Genomic DNA, 19,900 nt, shown 5'->3' with positions numbered 1-19,900 from the left:
AAAAATAAATAAAAAAAGAAAGAAGAAGAAGAAAAAAAAAAGCATAAATTCTGATTTCTGAAAGTGTGAAAGAGCTGTTTGAATGTCCACTTATCTTTTTTTTTTTGGGTTAAAGAGCACCTATTATGGTTTTTAAACGTGCCTAATTTTGTTTGAAAGGTCTCATACAATAGATTTACATGCATCCAATGTCAAAAAAACACTTTAATTTGCTTATTTAAATTGCAGCATTACCTTTTTTTTCCCCAGTGTCAAAAACGACTCGTTCAATGATCCGTTCTAAAGGATTAATTCTAAACTCCTCCTTTCAGAGAGCCTACTCTGCTCTGATTGTCATATGTCCCAGTCTGTTGTGATTGGTCTACCGCTTAGTGTAGTGTTTGAGGGTGGGTCAAAGCTGTTCACGAGCAGCCAATGAAGACCAGAAGTGGGTTTTTTGTTACCAAATTACGCAGGTTAGTACAGGGAGTAAGTCTGGATTTACTAACGACTCGTTTCAGGTGTTCAGAATCAGTTCTTTCTTTGGGAGTCAATAACTCAATTTTTCGTGCACTTTGATTTTTGAAACTTTGCAGACTTTTTTACATTAACAAACAGCTATATAAAAGGTAATATTTGAAAAACCATAATAGGTGCTCTTTAAAAAAAAAAAAATTGAGGTCCACCCAAAAGTAAATTCCAGTCCATGCCCTTGGTTCAACTGCTTGCCTAAAAATCTGACTTTGTCAGCATTTTATTCAAGGAAACTTTGGAGATACTGTAATTTTAAATCATCTACCAATTTTATTGTATTTTTTCGGTGAAACATATTGTGTTATTTTTTTTTTTTAAGACAATAGATCCCCATGATATAACGTCATATGCGTTTTCATTTAATTTTATGAAATAATAATAATAATAATAATAATAATAATTTTTTGAAATTTTTTATTTGGTATTTAACACTGGTGATATGTAAAACTACAGTATATTTCCTTATTCCTCACAAAATTGCATGATGAAATTCAGACATGTTAAGAAAGTTAACAATTGTTTATAAAAAACACATTATTCTTTCTCAAGAATGTGCACGTTATATAATTTTGAAAATTTTACTATCTTTATTATGAAGGGACAGTGAAAACATGATTACACATTAGCTGCTCTTTCATAACCTGAGAAGTGGTAAATGATGTCATCGGTTAGAGATCAGTTGTGTTTAAAGTTTCTAAATTTAAGCAGACATCACAGGACATTTGAGAGCTCAGCATGATGTACCTAAAACTTTCTACCTGACTTAATCACAGTTAATATCAGCTATCAATCAAGTGATCACAAGAAAACAAAGTCAACAACACAGTAAGCCCTTATTGACATACTATAAGCACTAAGTCCACAAGTCAGACAGTCAGCACAAGTCGGTTTCAATTTACATTCCTCCAAACTGAGCACTAATTCAAATGGAAATACTTTTTTCATGAATGAAATCATGTGATCTGTTATTTATCCTCAGACCACCTTAATAAAACAATTTCCTTTGTTAAGTGAGGTGGGACATCCTGTGTGCTGAAGCAGCACTTGAGCCCGTGCGTCTAAACCTTCAGCTCGAAGATAGAGTGCGTAGGGGTGCATTGTCGTATGATAGCAGCTTGTCGGGCAGCCCAGGGAGCTGTATGTAATTGAAATGTCATCGTGGTGGAGTCAAGCCGGACTGCTGCGGAGGTTTTAGGCATGCTTGAGCGCACAGGAGACAGATGAGGAACGGCCTTGCGCCCACAATGTGGCTTCCTCCCACCCAAGACTTCAGCTCCTGGTAGAAAGCCCTACACCCTACTCACATTCAGGGCTTGTCCTGCCCACTGACAAAGATTAATGAGGTCTCATGATGGTCAAAAATATTAAAATAAATGGATGGTTAAATAAGATCTTGAAAGGACAACTTGGTTACTTTCCTGCAGCATGGTCTAAGGCTGCAGGGAACATCAGAAACTGTTTTGAATTGAAAATAGGATGTTACAATGTGCTTAATAAAGATATAATGGTAACACTTTACAATAATGTTCCATTCATTAGAATAAGTTAATGCATTAGGAATCATTAACAAACAATTAACAAAATTTTTTTTTACAGCATTAATTCATCATAGTTTATGTTAGTTAATAAAAGTACAATTGTTCATTGTTAGTTCATGTTAGTTAATAGTGCATTAACTAATGGTAACAAGTACAAGGATTAAAAATGTATTAGTATATGTTGAAATTAACATTAACCAAGATGATTAAATGCTGCAAAAGTATTGCTCATTGTTAGTTCTTGTTAGCTAATGTTGTTATCTAATGTTAACAAATGGAACCTTATTGTAAAGTGCAATATAATGATATGTGTATATATATATATATATATATATATATATATATATATATATATATATATATATATATATATATATATTCTTTATTATTATTATTCTTTTTTTTTTTTTCTTTTTTTTTCTTTCACATTTTAGAATAATAGTAATGTCATCAAAACTATGGAATAACAAAAATGGAACTATGGGAACTATGTTGTGACTAAACAAAATCCAAAAATAAATCAAAACTGTTTTATATTTTAGCATCTTAAGTCAACCTTTGCCTAGAATTTGCAGACATATACTCTTGACATTTTCTCAACCAACTTCTTGAGGTATCACCCTGGGATGCTTTTTAAAAAGTATTGAATGAGTTCCCATCTATGCTGGGAACTTTTTTTTTTTAAATTAAATTTTAGTTTTATAATGAAATAAATTAATATGGTGGGACAATTATATTTTTGTCTGCAAAACTAATTTAAAACATTTAAGCATACACCTTCAGATCAAAACGTTTGACCGGTAGTGTGTATGTATGTGTGTGTGTGTGTGTGTGTGTGTGTGTGTGTGTGTGTGTGTGTGTGTGTGTGTGTGTGTATATATATATATATATATATACATATATATATGTGTGTGTGTGTGTATGTATGTATATATATAAAGCAAGATGCTCATAAGTAACAAAAACAAGCTTATTTAAAAATCTGACAACGTAAGAAACCTGCAATTACATGAGACTTATTATTCTCTGGTTTTGATGTCGAAATGGGTATGAGTACAACACTTGCACACGTTATAATCTGGTAATAATGCCGGTAAAGTTTACATGCAATGTGAAATGTGGGAAGAGGCCAAAAAAATTATGTGTGCCGATTGGTTTTTGCTCAAGCCACTAAATAATATTGGATTATGTACATATATAGTAAATCCAGAGCTCAGGTTCCTTTATACCATATCATATCGTATAGTGAGGCTTTGCACCGTATCGTACCGTGTAGTGAAATTTGTGTATCATTGCATGCCTAATATATATATATATATATATATATATATATATAATATCACTTTCCTGACACATTACCTGCTTATTTGGGATTTTGTGGAGCAACTTTAACACTTTGTTAGTTTTAAAATTATTGTAATTAATGGCCAACTAGTAAGTTGTTTAGTAAGGATGAAAAACACTACCAAACTGCTTATATATGAACTTATTATTAAAGAATAAAGAAATATTTGGTACACTAAAAAGAGAAACCTATTATTTGTATGTAGCCTATTAATGTGTTAATAATGCTGGAACAATAATGTATCAATGCTCAGTTAAATATAAATGATTGCTTTACAAATGCTTTATACCATGCAGTTATTATAAAGTGTTACCAGCCACTCCAGCCTGTGCGTTACAGTGCATTTGTCCCAGTTAAGCAATGTTCATAGGCACAAGGAATGCAGAGTAAAAAAGGGCCAGTGTATGAAATGATCAGGTAAAGAACAATGCTTGATTTTCATTCAGATTTATAAAGTGCAAAAACAAAAAACAAAACAAAAGTCAGGTAACCTGAAAATAAGCTTCATGTAACATCACAGTTAACTGGTTTTCAAGTCATATGTTTTTTACTTTAAACATTTACATTCAAACAAATTCATTAACATTATAAACGTGTATGTTCCCAGTATGTTTCCAACTACTTCACATGTAAAAATCTAATATTCTTGAAAACAAATTTGCTGTAATTCATTTGAAAATGTCAAGGTTGCTCTATCATACTATTGGATACAGTTTACGAAGTAGTCTTGTTTTAGCTTTCAATATTTAAATGTGTGCCGTTATCACAAATACTTCCTGCTAAGTGAAATGCACAAGGTTTAAATATGCTGCAAGCACCAATCAGTGATGTCAGTGTTTGCATATCCTAACATTTGCTTCTCAATTAAAATAAAAGAAATATACCTCAATATGTTGTTAAATTTAAATTGTTAAATTGTTTGTGAATTAATCTGATCGCAATTTAAATGTTATCAATGTATGCTTAAATGTAATATATATACTGTAGTTTTACAGCCTGTCTGCACTTCAGACAAGTGATGCGACACAAAATGACACAACGCAACAAAACAAGATTACCTCCATTATAAGCACTTGCAGTGGAGTTCTGTTACTTTGTATCAGGCCGTTCACTCTCAGTGTTGACACGTTATAATTGACATACTGTCTTGGAGTTCGACGACTGATAACCTTGGACCTTGAGTATCCTTGCTGTGATGTAAAGTGTTGCCATTTCTCTTCCTTAATTTCAAACAGGTTTGCCTGGTTTGATGCAGTAACTTAAGGCATCCATTGACAACCATTCAAAAGTAGCTTTGTACATGCCAATGAACAAATTTTCGGAATGCTCTTAAAAGCATGAAATGGACATATTTTTCCCTGTCTGTTACCTGTCAGGTCACAGCTCAGGATAGTCACTAGAAAAAGTCTTGGGACTGTGCATGATCTTGTGGTGCCATTAGCCAATCAATGTCAGCATGTCAGGATTAATTTATCTGCGGCTTATTCATTTTTAATCACATGGCATTTAGTGATTTGGTGATTGGTTAAAACAACCTGTATCTGAGTGAACTGAGTTAACATGAGCAAATATGGTAGGATTCAATTTGCGTATAGGTACTTCCAAGGAATAAACCAAGCAACTGCCCTAGAGATGAATGGGAATGCAAATGGAAACTAACAAATGTTCATGGAAACACCAAGAAACGTGTAATTTACATTTTTATATTGGAAGATTGGACTGTTGCTTATGGGTGATTTCCATTGATGTTTTACAAGGACGTGAAGTGTTTAAGCAATTAATTTGTTGTTTGTAAGTGTTATGTTGTCATGTGTTTTGATTTTGCTCAAAATAACTTTAGATGTATTTGATGAAGCCGTTGTGCCAGTAAAGCAAACATTCACTTTGACCTCAACAGCCTCATCAAGAGCCTCATTATAGGCACAATTAAGCACATGATTGGGTAAGTAAAAAGACAGTGGGGGGTGGGGGGTCTGCCTCTGCCTCTGCCTCTCGGATCATTGGGGCCTGAAAGAGCGGCAATAATATCAGAGCGCATTCCTGTCAAGCATGGCCTGCTCATGTAAGCTGAGCCATTTCTCTCATGATCTAGCATTGCTTTAAGGGTGAAGACTGTGTTTTACAAGTGTAATGAAATGATACACATCAGATTCAACGTGCCATGATAATCATTAGATCTTTCTGAATCTCTGAAGATAAGCTGAAGTGAAACATTTGATAGCTGATGTGTGAAACAGTCAGTATAAATGCATTTTCCAAAAGTCTAAATGGTTAGTATTAAGAGTTTCAAATCCAGAAACTCTCAGGGGTGAATTTACTAAACAGTGGCACTACTTGTGCACACTACATACAGGTGTAATCACAAACAAAACATGAATTTGATTAACTTAGAAACTGCAATGCACTTTAAACAAGCACCAAATGTGATGAAATAGCACTGCACCATGAATGAATGAATGAAAGAGTGATTAAATGAATGAACCTTGCACTTGTACAGAGCTTTTCTGACACTACACTCAAAGTGCTTTACATAGTGAAAAGGGGGGACTCTCCTCAAACACCACAAGTGTGCAGCATCCACCTGAATGATCAGACGGCAGCCATAGTGCACCAGTACACTCACCACACACCAGTTATTGGTGGAGAATAGAGAGTTATGTGACAGAGCCAATTCATGGATGGGGATTATTAGGAGGCCTTCATTGATAAGGACCAATGGGGAGATTTGGCCAGGACACCAGGGTTACACCTCTACTCTTTTACAAGAAGTGCCCTGGGATTTTTATTGACCACAGAAAGTCAGGACCTTGGTTTCATCTGAAGGATGGTGCCTTTTTACAGTATAGTGTCCCCCGTCACTACACAGACTGCAGGCTGAGCAACCCCTACTGGTCTCACTAACACCTCTTTCATCAGCACGATTAATTTATTCATTTGGCTCACTAGTACACAGCTGAATACATGTAATAGCTTCATAATTACATTACATTTACATTTACATTTATTCATTTGGCAGACGCTTTTATCCAAAGCAACTTACAAAAGAGGAACACATAAGCGAATCATCTTAAGGAGACAGTGGTACGAAAAGTGCCATATCACAAAGTTTCACTAGCATCAGAATAGCATTCAAAACAGATTAAAGTGCAACAAGGATTATTTTATATTTATTTTTTTAGTTACTGGTTAAGTGCTCATGGAAAAGATGTGTTTTTAGCCATTTTTTGAAAACAGAAAATGAGTCATCTTCACGGATGGAGTTTGGAAGATCATTCCAACAATGTGGTTATGATGAAGCCAAAAGTCTGGGAAAGTGTTTTGGTGCCTCTTTGTGTTGGTACAACAAGGCGACGTTCCTTAGCTAGGCTTCTAGTGGGCGTGTAGCTCTGCAGAAATGATTTTAGGTATGCTAGAGCAGACCCAGTGACTGTTTTGTATGCCAGCATCAGAGCCTTGAACTTGATACGTGCATCAACCGGCAGCCAGTGAAGAGAGACAAGGAGTGGTGTAACATGCGCTCTCTTTGGTTGATTAAAGACCAGACGTGCTGCTGCATTCTGGATCATTTGCAGGGGTCTAATTGCACATGCAGGGAGGCCTGCAATGAGAATGTTACAGTAGTCCAGTCTAGTTATGACAAGTGACTGAACATGTTCAGAGAGGAAGGGTCTTGTCTTACTGATATTGTAGAGTGTAAATCTAAATAAATCTACAGATCATGATCATGAAATTTAGTTTGTTATCGATGGTTACCCCTAGATTTCTGACCGTTTTGGAAGGCGTTACTGTAGTTGCACCCAGCTGCACGTGATGTTGTGTTCAACAGCAGGGTTGGCTGGAAAGACAAGGAGTTCAGTCTTGGATGGGTTAAGTTGCAGGTGGTGTTCCTTCATCCAGGCCGAGATGTCTGCCAGGCAGACAGAGATTCGAGCAGTCACTGTGGTGTCGTTGGGCTGGAAAGACAAGTAGAGTTGCATGTCATCAGCATAGCAATGGTAAGAGAAACCATGTGTCTGAATGATGGGTCCCAGTGATGTTGTGTATATAGAGAAGAGAAGTGGCCCAAGCACTGAACCCTGAGGTACCCCAGTAAGTAGCTGATGTGGCTTGGACACCTCACCTCTCCAGGCTACCTTGAAGGACCTACCTGAGAGAAATGAATTAAACTAGTCAAGCACAGTTCCTGTGATGTCCAGCGAAGAGAGGGTGGAGAGTAAGATCTGATGATTGACTGTGTCGAAGACTGCAGAAAGGTCCAGTAGAATCAGGAAGGATGATCTGGATTCAGCTTTCGCCTGTCTCAGCAACTCAGTGACATATAGAAGGGCAGTCTCAGTGGAATGTCCTCTTTTGAAGCCTGACTGATTGTCATCCAGCAGATTCTTCTGTGTGAGATAGGCAGAGATTTGATTGAAAACTGCCCTTTCAAGTGTTTTTGGGATGAGAGAGATTGGTCTGTAGTGTTCTATTTGTGTGGGGTTAAGTGCAGGTTTCTTCAGCAGCGGGGTTACTCAAGCCTGCTTAAATGTAGTGGGAAAAGTGCCTGTAAGTAGTGATGTGTTAATTATGTGAGTGAGTGCAGGTAAGATGGATGGAGAGATGGCCTGGAGAAGGTGAGAAGGTATGGGGTCAAGGGAACAGGTGATGGGGTGGTTGGAGAGGATGAGTTTAGAGACCTCAGTGTCAGTCAGAGGAGTGAACATAGAGACAGAGGAGTTGCATACAGGAGACGGGTGTTTGACAGGGTGAGGTGCTGAGAATGTATTGCTGATGGCTGTAACCTTATTAGTAAAAAATGTGGTGAAGACATCTGCTGTCAGTGATGTGTCAGGCGGTGGAGGGGGAGGTCAGATAAGTGTGTTGAATGTTCTAAACAAACTGTGAGTGTCTGTGGTGCTGTTGATCTTGTTCTGGTTATAGGAAGTTTTTTGCAGATTTAACGTTATCTGAAAAAGTTGCAAGCAGAGACTGATACTTACCTAGATCTGATGGATATTTAGATTTCCGCCATCTCCTCTCAGCTGCCCTGAGGTCAGTCCAATGTTCACGAAGGACGTCAGAGAGCCAGGGGCTGGGTGGTGTAGTACATGCTGGCTTTGAGGAGAGAGGACAAATGTTGTCTAGACAGGTTGTTAAAGTAGAGCTTAGTGTGTCTGTGGCAGTGTTTACATCAAGGGTGGAAAATACATTTTGTGTGGGAAGAGAGGTAGAAACAGCAGTGGAAAGGTGAGAGGGTGAAAGAGAATGGAGGTTACGGCGAAAGGAAAACAATGATGGAGTCTGTTTTAATGTAGATGGGAGAGTCATGTTGAACTGAACAAAGTAGTGATCAGAGACATGTAAAGGAGTAACAAGAATATTTGAGCTGGTACAGTTACATGTAAAAATGAGGTCCAGCTGGTTGCCCGATCTGTGAGTTGCTGTGGTGCTTAGTCTTTCCAAGTCAAATGAGGCCAGAAGAGCATTCAATTCAGTGGTCTGGGGCTTGTCTTGGTGTATGTTGAAATCACCAAGAACCACAAGTGGCTTACCATCCTCCAGGAAGGAGGACAGCAGGACATTCATCTCCTTGAGAATGTTTGCCAGCTGACCTGGAGGGCAATAAATGACAACAACATTTATTTTTGTGAGTTGCATTGTAGTAATAGCATGGAATTCAAAATTAGTATTGTTACATAGAGAAGAGTGTGGTGAAAAAGTCCAGTTGTTATGAATGAGCACTCTTACCTGATTTACATAAATATTTTAGTAAACTGGGTGTTGCAGGTGCAATTCCTTTTTTAGTGAATTTTCCATCACAAAGGGAATCATATTTGGCCAATTAATACAGTAATCAAGGCAGCGAGGATCCGTGTTCATTTGTATAAAGAGTTTCACCTTCTTGCAAAACAAAACTTCTTCTATGGCAAAATTACAGGATTTTGTGGTATTTAAGTTTTCAAATAGGTTATTTGGCATTCTTTGCTTTTCTTTCCATCTTTGTTTACAGAATTGCCCCATCCATGGAGATTTGCTGTAATTATGCAACAGTGTTGATGACGAACTAAACTAAGCGAAATTAAGCCTTAATTAGGGGGTCAGACCTCCCCAAGCTTTTAATACTATGTATTTAAAACGTGGTTTAAAAAAAACAAACAAAAAAAACAAACTATTATGTCCCTTTTGCCTTTCCGTAGTTCACCGCACATTGTGTACAATTGACAGTTTTATAGCTTATTATTAATTTGTCTGGTGTTTTTGAAAATAGCAGGCTGTAAATATGCTAAAATGTGCTTATAAGAAAAAGAAAAAAATATTTGCTCGATTTTGCAAAGTTTGCGAGGTTCATGGCCTCAATAGTTTAGCAAAAAACACGTCACAGTGCATAAGCAGGAATAAGGACCGAATTGCAGGTATTAGTAAAATGAAAGATTTTATTAAATAAAACAATACAAACAGGGAAAAACAAACTCTCACATGGGAGAAAACTGAAAAGCAAAACAATAACAAACTTCTAAACTGAAAGACAAAATAACAAACTGGACTGGAGGCTGAGCAAACCAAACACTTACTTAACATGAGAACAAAACGATCCGACAAACACAAGAGGAAAGGTTCACAATGCAGGTAAGGCACATAAGGAACAGGTGAAGGTAATTTACATAACAAGGACTAAACGAGGGAGAGGGATGAGGGTAATGAAGAGGCGGGGTCAGGGAAGCACATGGCAGACAAACACAAAGTCATGTGCTAACACACAAGACTAAAATAGACATGATTGTTCATGGTGATGGAAAACCAAACACAGCCATGTGCACTCACATATCACACAAGACTGACAGAAGAGCACATAGCAAGAGGACTGAAACCGAAGCCATGTGCTCACAAAAGACGAGACATGGAGCATGAGTGTCTGAATCCCGACCCAGAACATAAACCGAACTAGGCTGAGTCAGGACCCAGACACCACGCTCTTGTCTTGATAAAAATAGGACCCAGACGCAGGAGTAAAAATATAACAATGTTTAATGAGTGAAAGTTTCAGGTATATTATGAAAAAAATATGAAGTGGCACAAACAACGGAACAGTCCAGAGAAGAGGTGGAAGAAGGTGAAGGTGGAGGACTCTGATGGCGGCAGCTGCAGCGGGGAGAGAGTAGAGGTAGTGTATATTCCAGGGTGTGAGATGGCGACGACTGGAGCAGAGAGAAACAGAGGTGAGAAATCCTGGTGAATGGAGCTGATGGTAATGGCTGGAGCACAGGAAAATAGGCAAAAATATCCAGACTTAAAAATACAGAGAACAGCGTGAGAACACAAGTAACAAAGCACACAACAAGAGAACGATCCGATACTGAACTCACACAAAAGGGCTGCTTATAATGGAAAGAGAAGATAGTGTGCAGGTGCCGAGCTAATCAAACAGCGGCTGGTAATGAGCATTGCTGAGCAACGCTGCCACGTGATTAACTCTGCACCAGTAACAACATGAGGGAGACACACAGAAACAAACCAGCAGAATGAATCCTCCCATGACAGCTCTGAACATGAAAACACAAACACAGAAAATGAGTGTCAGGATCCTGTCACCACTATAAACATGACTGACAAAGTGACAGGATCCTGACAACATGTCCTGGCTCAGCACACACGTATTACTCTTTGCTATATATCTAAATATTTGAAACTGACCAGAGTAATACTGATAATAACAGCCAACTGACCCGAGTAATATTGATAATAACAGCTAATATTGAATTAAAACAACTGCTTTACCAAAAAAAAAAAAAAAAAAAAAAAAAATACAGCTTCATTCATTCACGAGCTTCAAGGAAGTTTGCTGTAGTTTATATACTGTTTATGTCTCTGCTTTACTGTCTCCAGCCTAAAGATGCTCTGGAACAACATGTTAACCTGCCCAAGCACAAACAGTTTACCCAGATGAATCCTTGTGCTGGGGCTACAGCTGCCCAAACCATGAGGAGGTTTTTACTGCTTCTTCATCCTTTTTCTCATCTGACAAATTGTGTGCTGTGTGTGTGTTTTAACACAAAACTGTGGTATATCCATTTCTGTTCACCTTATTTTTCCAATACACTCCATTTTCCGTCTCTCATTTACATACGTGAGAGCGATGGATGTGCAGCAGTGTTTCTTTCACTAGTTTGGAACAGCATACTAGCATACTACTCTTACTAGTTTGGCCTTATCTGTATATTGCAGAAACAGTAAGAGTAGTATGGTTGTATGTGATTGTGAACACAGCCACTGAGTCTGCTCACCTTAAAGTGGGGGAGGGGCGATGCTACAGCTCCTTGCAACCATAGGGAAAATATAGAAGCATGGTGAGGGAATGATGGAGAAAGAGTTCGGGACTAGAAAAAAAATGATTCTGGGCTATAGCCCCGGAATCCCAGGGCTATCTACGTGTCTGATTGAAACTTGATGAATTAATATATTGTTGTATTCTGTCTTGATTCTGAAAACATGATCTCTTTATTTAATTTTAGATCAAATTAGCTCCCTGGAGCTGCAGCACCAACATGAATAATAAATAAAAGGAAAAATATATAAAAATAATAATAAATAAAAATACATAAATAAGAAATTAAAGAAAATTAAATGTTTATTTATATTTCAGGAGGCCGTGGCTGGTAAGCTTTCAATGAGAAACCTTTGCAGTCAATGTGATGTTATAATAAAGAATTTATATTCTTAAATACATTTGTGCCTGTCTCGTTCATTAATGTCCATGTCATACCAGGCAGGTCGATGTGTAAGTACACTTAAATGTTGCATTAGCATCTATTGAGATTTGTACTATTGAGTTCATTTAAACATAAGCACAGCTTGTTAAGGTATGTAGTTACACATTAAGTACACTTAAGTACACTCTAGATACACTTTATTTTACAGTGATTAAGTAATGTTGTGTAATTTTAATGTAATTATGAAGCTATTACATGTATTCAGCTGTGTATTAGTGAGTTAATTTAAATTTAAACAGCTTGTTAAGGTATGTAGTTACACATGAAATACACTTAAGTACAGTCTATATACACTTATTTTACAGTGATTGATACAATGTAATATTGTTTAATTCTAATTCTTATTTTCCTTGTACATACTAACATGTCTACTTCACGAATAACATATGCCTTCACGCACATCCCTGTTATCTGTTACAGACAGTTTACACGATATAGATGCAAGACAAAACGCAACACACACAACCTACAACCTTTGCACTTGAGCACCTTCTCCGCTCTCTTTCTCAGTGGGACTCTGGAACTGCCAGTCAAAGATGACTTCATTCCATCCTTTGCCACACAGTCCACCCTCAGCATCCTGGCACTGACGGAAATATGGATACGTCCAGAGGATACAGCAACACCTGCTGCTCTTTCCAACAACTTCTCCTTCTCTCACACCCCTCGACACACCGGTAGGGGTGGGGCAACAGGTTTGTTCATTCATAACAACTGGACTTTTTCACCACACTCTTCTCTATGTAACAATACTAATTTTGAATTCCATGCTATTACTACAATGCAACCCACAAAAATACATGTTGTTGTCATTTATCACCCTCCAGGTCAGCTGGCAAACATTCTCGAGGAGTTGGATGTCCTGCTGTCCTCCTTCCCGGAAGATGGTAAGCCACTTGCGGTTCTTGGTGACTTCAACATATACCAAGACAAGCCCCAGGCCACTGAACTGAATGCTCTTCTGGCCTCATTTGACTTGGAAAGACTAAGCACCACAGCAACTCACAGATCGGGCAACCAGCTGGACCTCATTTTTACACGTAACTGTACCAACTCAAATATTCTTGTTACTCCTTTACATGTCTCTGATCACTACTTTGTTCAGTTCAACATGACTCTCCCATCTACATTAAAACAGACTCCACCTTTGGTTTCCTTTTGCCATAACCTCCGTTCTCTTTCGCCCTCTCGCCTTTCCACTGCTGTCTCTACCTCTCTTCCCACACAAAATATATTTTCCACCCTTGATGTAAACACTGCCACAGATACACTAAGCTCTACTTTAACAACCTGTCTAGACAACATTTGTCCTCTCTCCTCAAGGCCAGCACGTACTACACCACCCAGCCCCTGGCTCTCTGACATCCTTCGTGAACATCAGAATGACCTCAGGGCAGCTGAGAGGAGATGGCAGAAATCTAAAGATGTAGCAGATCTAGGTAAGTATCAGTCTCTGCTTTTTTTCAGATAATGTTAAATCTGGAAAAATTTCCTACTACCAGAACAAGATCAACAGCACCACAGACACTCACAGATTGTTTAGAACATTCAACACACTTCTCTGCCCTCCTCCTCCACCACATGACACATCACTGACAGCAGATGTCTTGGCCACATTTTTTACTAATAAGGTTACAACCATCAGCAATACATTCTCAGCACAACACCCTGTCAAACACCTGTCTCCTGTATGCAACTCCTCTGTCTCTATATTCTCTCCTCTGACTGACACTGAGGTCTCTAAACTCCTCCTCTCCAAACACCCTACCACCTGTTCCCTTGACCCCATTCCTTCTCACCTTCTCCAGGCCATCTCTCCGTCCATCTTACCTGCATTCACTCACATAATTAACACATCTCTACTTACAGGCACTTTACCCACTACATTTAAGCAGGCTCAAGTAATCCCGCTGCTGAAGAAACACACACATAACCCCACACAAATAGAACACTGGAGACCAGTCTCTCTCATCACATTCATGGCAAAAACACTTGAAAGGGCAGTTTTCAATCAAATCTCTGCCTATCTCTCACAAAACAAGTTGCTGGATGACAATCAGTCAGGCTTCAAAAGTGGACACTCCACCGAGACTACCCTGCTGTCTGTCAGTGAGTTGCTAAGACAGGCAAAAGCTGAATCCAGATCATCCGTCCTGATTCTACTTGACCTTTCTGTAGCCTTCGACACAGTAAACTATCAGATCTTACTCTCCACCCTCTCTTCACTGGGCATCACAGGAACTGTGCTTGATTGGTTTAATTCCTATCTCTCAGGTAGGTCCTTCAAAGTAGCCTGGAGAGGTGAGGTGTCCAAGCCACATCAGCTACTTACTGGGGTACCTCAGGGTTCAGTGATTGGGCCACTTCTCTTCTCTATATACACAACATCACTGGGACACATCATTCAGGCACATGGTTTCTCTTACCATTGCTACGCTGATGACATACAACTCTACTTGTCTTTCCAGCCCAATGACACCACAGTGACTGCTCGAATCTCTGCCTGCCTGGCAGACATCTCGGCCTGGATGAAGGAACACCAACTGCAACTTAACCCAGCCAAGACCGAACTCCATGTTTTTCCAGCCAACCCTGCTATTGAACACAACATCACCGTGCAGCTGGGTGCAACTACAGTAACGCCTTCCAAAACAGTCAGAAATCTAGGGGTAACCATCGATAACAAACTAAATTTCATGATCATGATCTGTAGATTTATTTAGATTTACACTCTACAATATCAGTAAGACAAGACCCTTCCTCTCTGAACATGCCACACAACTTCTTGTTTAGTCACTTGTCATAACTAGACTGGACTACTGTAACGTTCTCATTGCAGGCTTCCCTGCATGTGCAATTAGTCCCCTGCAAATGATCCAGAATGCAGTAGCACGTCTGGTCTTTAATCAACCAAAGAGAGCGCATGTTACACCACTCCTTGTCTCTCTTCACTGGCTGCCGGTTGATGCACGTATCAAGTTTAAGGCTCTGATGCTGGCATACAAAACTGGGTCTGCTCCAGCATACCTAAAATCATTTCTGCAGAGCTACGCGCCAACTAGAAGCCTGTGGTCGGCTAAGGAATGTCGACTTGTTGTACCAACACAAGGAGGCACCAAAACACTTTTCCGGACTTTCGGCTTCATCATACCACGTTGGTGGAATGACCTTCCCAACTCCATCCGTGAAGCTGACTCACTTTCTGTCTTCAAAAACCGGCTAAAAACACATCTTTTCCATGAGCACTTAAACAGTCAAAAAAAAAAAAAAAAGTCCTTGTTGCACTTTAATCTGTTTTGAATGCTATTCTGATGCTAGTGAAACTTTGTAATTTGGCACTTTTCGTACCACTGTCTCCTTAAGATGATTCGCTTATGTTTTCTCTTTTGTAAGTCACTTTGGATAAAAGCGTCTGCCAAATGAATAAATGTAAATGTAAATGTATTGTAATTATGAAGCTATTACATGTATTCAGCTGTGTACTAGTGAGCCAATTTAAACTTAAAAGTGCACTCAGTAATATTTTCCTCAATAAAATAGTTGTACTCCTAAAGCAATGAATTGTAATTTTGAAACGTATTTATAAAATCAAGAGTACTCACATGAGATGAAGACTCCATTCATATCAGTAAACTTATAAAAGCTGTTTTATTCTACATGGAGAGGGCCCCTTCGTGGGGGCTGCCATGTTAGAATCACATGACCAGTCGAATACTACTCTTCGTAACTGCCCTGTTATTGGACATTTTCACTCTGAGATTAAATTTATCATGATCGACTTTGAATAGTGAATTTCTACAATGACTTCTGCAACTGAAAACTATTGATTTTGAATAATGCTACATTCACGCCCCTAGGTGTCAGTGTAAGCCCAAAACGGCATGCATAAAAAATTACTGAGTGCACCTTTAAGCACAAATTGTTAAGGTATGTAGTTGCACATGAAGTACACTTAAGTAAGTCTAGATACACTTTATTTTACAGTGATTACTACTATGTAATATTGTGTAATTTTAATGTAATTATGAAGTTATTACATGTATACAGCTGTGTATGAGCTGTTTTAAACATAAGCACAGCTTTGTTACAGACATGTAATAATATTTGTCTATTACACCTACATAATTACATTGTGTAAGTGCATGCTGCTCCATAAATAATTATATATTAAGTACAAGTTGTTTCATGTTATTACATTATTTATTACTCTGTGCTTACTTGGGCAATTACACTGCAACTGGGACACTGCAAAATAAAGTGTTACCATATGGATTTTTTGTTTTAACCACAAAGGTGAAACATGAATTAAAACACCCAGCATCATGTAAAACAAAGAAGCTATTTTCTCTAAGACTGATATGACTAGAATCAACATGTGATGTGAGTGTACATAAGTTTAAAAATACTATTCTACTTTTTTTTATTTACTATTTCTGTTTAAAAGTTTAACAAAACAAATTACTAAACAATTACAAAAAACAAAAAACAAAACAATTACTAAGTGCAACTTAGCATTCTTATTTAACAACTTATATAAGTAGCTTGACAAGCTTCAGTTGTATTTTCCACAACTTCACATTATTCAGTGGCATGCAACACTTTCAGTCATCATGCTCATTTTCCAAACACTTCTCTTTGCTTTCCTGCACTCATCCAGTGTTGCACAAGAGACTTCTGTCATCCCATGTGCGTACGTGTGGAGAGCGGTGGAGCTGGAATACCCTGAAGTGTCTGGTGGCCTGTGGCGGAACTTGTTGGAGCAACGCTAACGACTCTCTTCCTGTGCCATGGGGCTCCTCGATGACTCATTAATCTCCTCTTTTGTCTGTGTTTATAAATACTGCTACGCGCTCCATACTAATCTGGGATCTGTGGAAAGAAATTCTCCATTGGAGATGATTGCTTCATTTTGCATTTCCCCCAGAGTGAGCCTATAATGAGGGGAATAGGGAGTAGAGGACCTAGTGCTGCCAGTGATGGCTGTGTCTCATTCTGCTCCCTTGTTCTCTTTGTCAAGAATTCGAAGTACTTGAATTCGGGCACTAGCAAGGGTGTTGATTCACTAAACACTGGGACAATGATGATTCAATTAACTGCGAGAGAGATTACTAGGTCACGGATTACATCCAGAGCATGTGAGCGGAGCAAGAGCGAAATGTTGAGCGGTGATAATTACACCTGAGCGGAGAGCGCTTTTTTGATGATTCCGCTCCGCTCGCCAAGGCTGCTCAGTGCCGCTCGCTCAACCCAGAATGCGCTTCGTGAAATGCTGGTTTGGGAATCTGCGAAATAAGCAGTAGGCCTGAGTTTATGGAGTTCAAACATTGTTTTAGTGAAGTTGCAAACCTTATAAATAAATGCAAAGAAAAAATCAAAGCTAAGAACGAGGAAGGATGAGGAATCGAAAGGGAGTGGAGAGACTGTGAGTTAGCAAAAATTCCCTTTAGAATCTTAATCGTCCCATTGCCAGAAAAGGATGTTTTGCATGAACACGGTAGTGCAGCAAAAGGTGAGCTAGTAGGTTACACTACCATTCGATAATAAATTAATAGATAAGTAGATAATAAGGTATCTTGTTATTTTGCAGTCATGTCAGTGCAGCTGCCAGCTAGATGCAGGCCTGGTTCTGTGGGGATGCGAATGTTAGAGCACCCTCAACTGAATATGTAAGCTTAATAATACTGTATATTGGCAAAACATATTTCTTTGAATCCCGACGAACACACAAAAAATTCCTGCATCAAAACTAATAAACATGTATGATCTTGCAGATCAGTGTGTCCTAATTTGCAGGTGCAGCATTCTGCTTTCATTCCTTCATTGTTCAATTGAGCATTTGATTGGCAAAGATTTCTGCTCTCGCATATAGAATTTCATAGCGCAATTATCTCACTTAATTGGCCACCTGTTGCTTTCAATTTCTGCTTCTGGATAAAGTGGCACATAACTGCTGGTTAGTTTCCCAAAGCCAAATCCACACCTTAACAATTAGTGAAACGTAAAAAAAAAAAAAAAAAAAAACACTGATTAATATATAATATATAACTGGCATTATATTCATTCATTTTCTGTTATAGCATAACTTCATGTACAGCTGCTTTGAAACAACGGCTGTTGTGAAAAGCACTATACAAATAAATTTGACAACTTGACTTGAGACTCAAGTCTTTTGACTAAAACAGGTTTCAATGTAAAAACTTAAGTAGGTTTCTTACTAGATGTAGTTTTGTTGGTGTTTCTCCCAAAGACAAACTCTGCTGTGATCTGCGCCATGTTGTTTTGTCACATGACTCGTGTGTCAAAGTTTAATCCTTTACAGACTGCCCAGAGTGTTTTGAACTGATCAGTCCGTTTAAATGATATGAAATTATGCATAGCATATAGCACAGACAAAACACAGTGTCCACACAGGAGGACACAGGGTCACATGGGATAAAAATAAAATAAAAATAAAAAAATAAATAAAAAACCTCTTCTATCACCTATTATTCCTGTGTAATACTTAAAAGTTTGTATTGTATTAGAGGTCTGCATGGGTCTGATTTTTCCATCCTGCTCCCGCAAGTTTCTATCCCTCACACACCCGAGCACTCTCGCTGAATTTTACTCCATGTTCACCCACTCTCTGCCTGCAGTGATATTCTTCCCGACCGCTCCCGTTCCTGCAAACCCGCATTTGTTTTCCACATAGAGCAAAAGCCATACAAATAGAAAACAAGTGTACACAAATAATTTTTATTTTTTATTTTATTGCTATTATCAGATGACGTTTGAAAATTACGACAATTTGACTCGCCTGAAATTGGTTTCTTAACACTAAATTTACCATTTTCTAGGCCAAGTTAATATCCTTTGATGACACAGAGTGTGCTTTGCTCTGCTATTCTTCTAAAGCCCGATTGACTACCTGCCTGCTCTAAATATTGGATAATTTAATGCACATTTATTTGACATTATAAAAAATAACAATTGCTTTTTGAGTTTTTGTTTTGCATTTATTCATTACTAAAAATTAAAAAAAGAGATCCACATCTGATTTTTCAGGCTATTCTCTGATCGCCTGCTCCCATCCACATCTCATGGAAATACCATCCGCTCCCGCCTTCAACTTGTAAATTTAATCCCGCTCCCCAAGAAATCGAATCGGGTCCCGCAGGTCCTGCAGGAGTTCCACACGAATGCAGACCTCTAAATTGTGTCTATGTTGTAGACTACAATTTATTATTTTAATACAATCTACAATTTGGGCAAAATCTTCTGGAGTTTTCCAGTGTTCTTTTTTTTTTATTATTTATTTTGTTTTATATGGGCTGATTCAACTCATATCAAACTTTGGCAAGAGAAACTGAAGTGTACATTACAAATGCATTATTAGACTATGCATATAGATATAAAAAATATTGAATGCTGAACTTTAATTTACTTAAGTTTTAAATCTCAAAACTATTATTTTCTCTGGCATAAATATATTGAAATTTTTACATTACATTTAGTTCCCCTATATCTTTCCATTACAGAGGAGACATCTTAAGCTTTACCACATACCACATTCAATAAAATAAAACATAATTAGAACTAAACTTCAAATTACTCTAAATAATTTTACAGACTGGCTGATGTCTGTGTGTGTGATGTCATTTTGTAACATATCTTCAATTAAAGGACACCGTATCATGACATAAAAGGGTGGCCATAAATCAAGGGACAAATAAATAAATAAATACTGTAAATAAATACAACTCTGCTATCACTGTTAA

This window comes from Myxocyprinus asiaticus, chromosome 44 (assembly GCF_019703515.2).
Source record: "Myxocyprinus asiaticus isolate MX2 ecotype Aquarium Trade chromosome 44, UBuf_Myxa_2, whole genome shotgun sequence".
Classification (NCBI taxonomy): Eukaryota; Metazoa; Chordata; class Actinopteri; order Cypriniformes; family Catostomidae; genus Myxocyprinus; species Myxocyprinus asiaticus.
The sequence above is the reverse complement of the archived record's forward strand: the minus strand, read 5'-3'. Positions refer to the sequence as shown.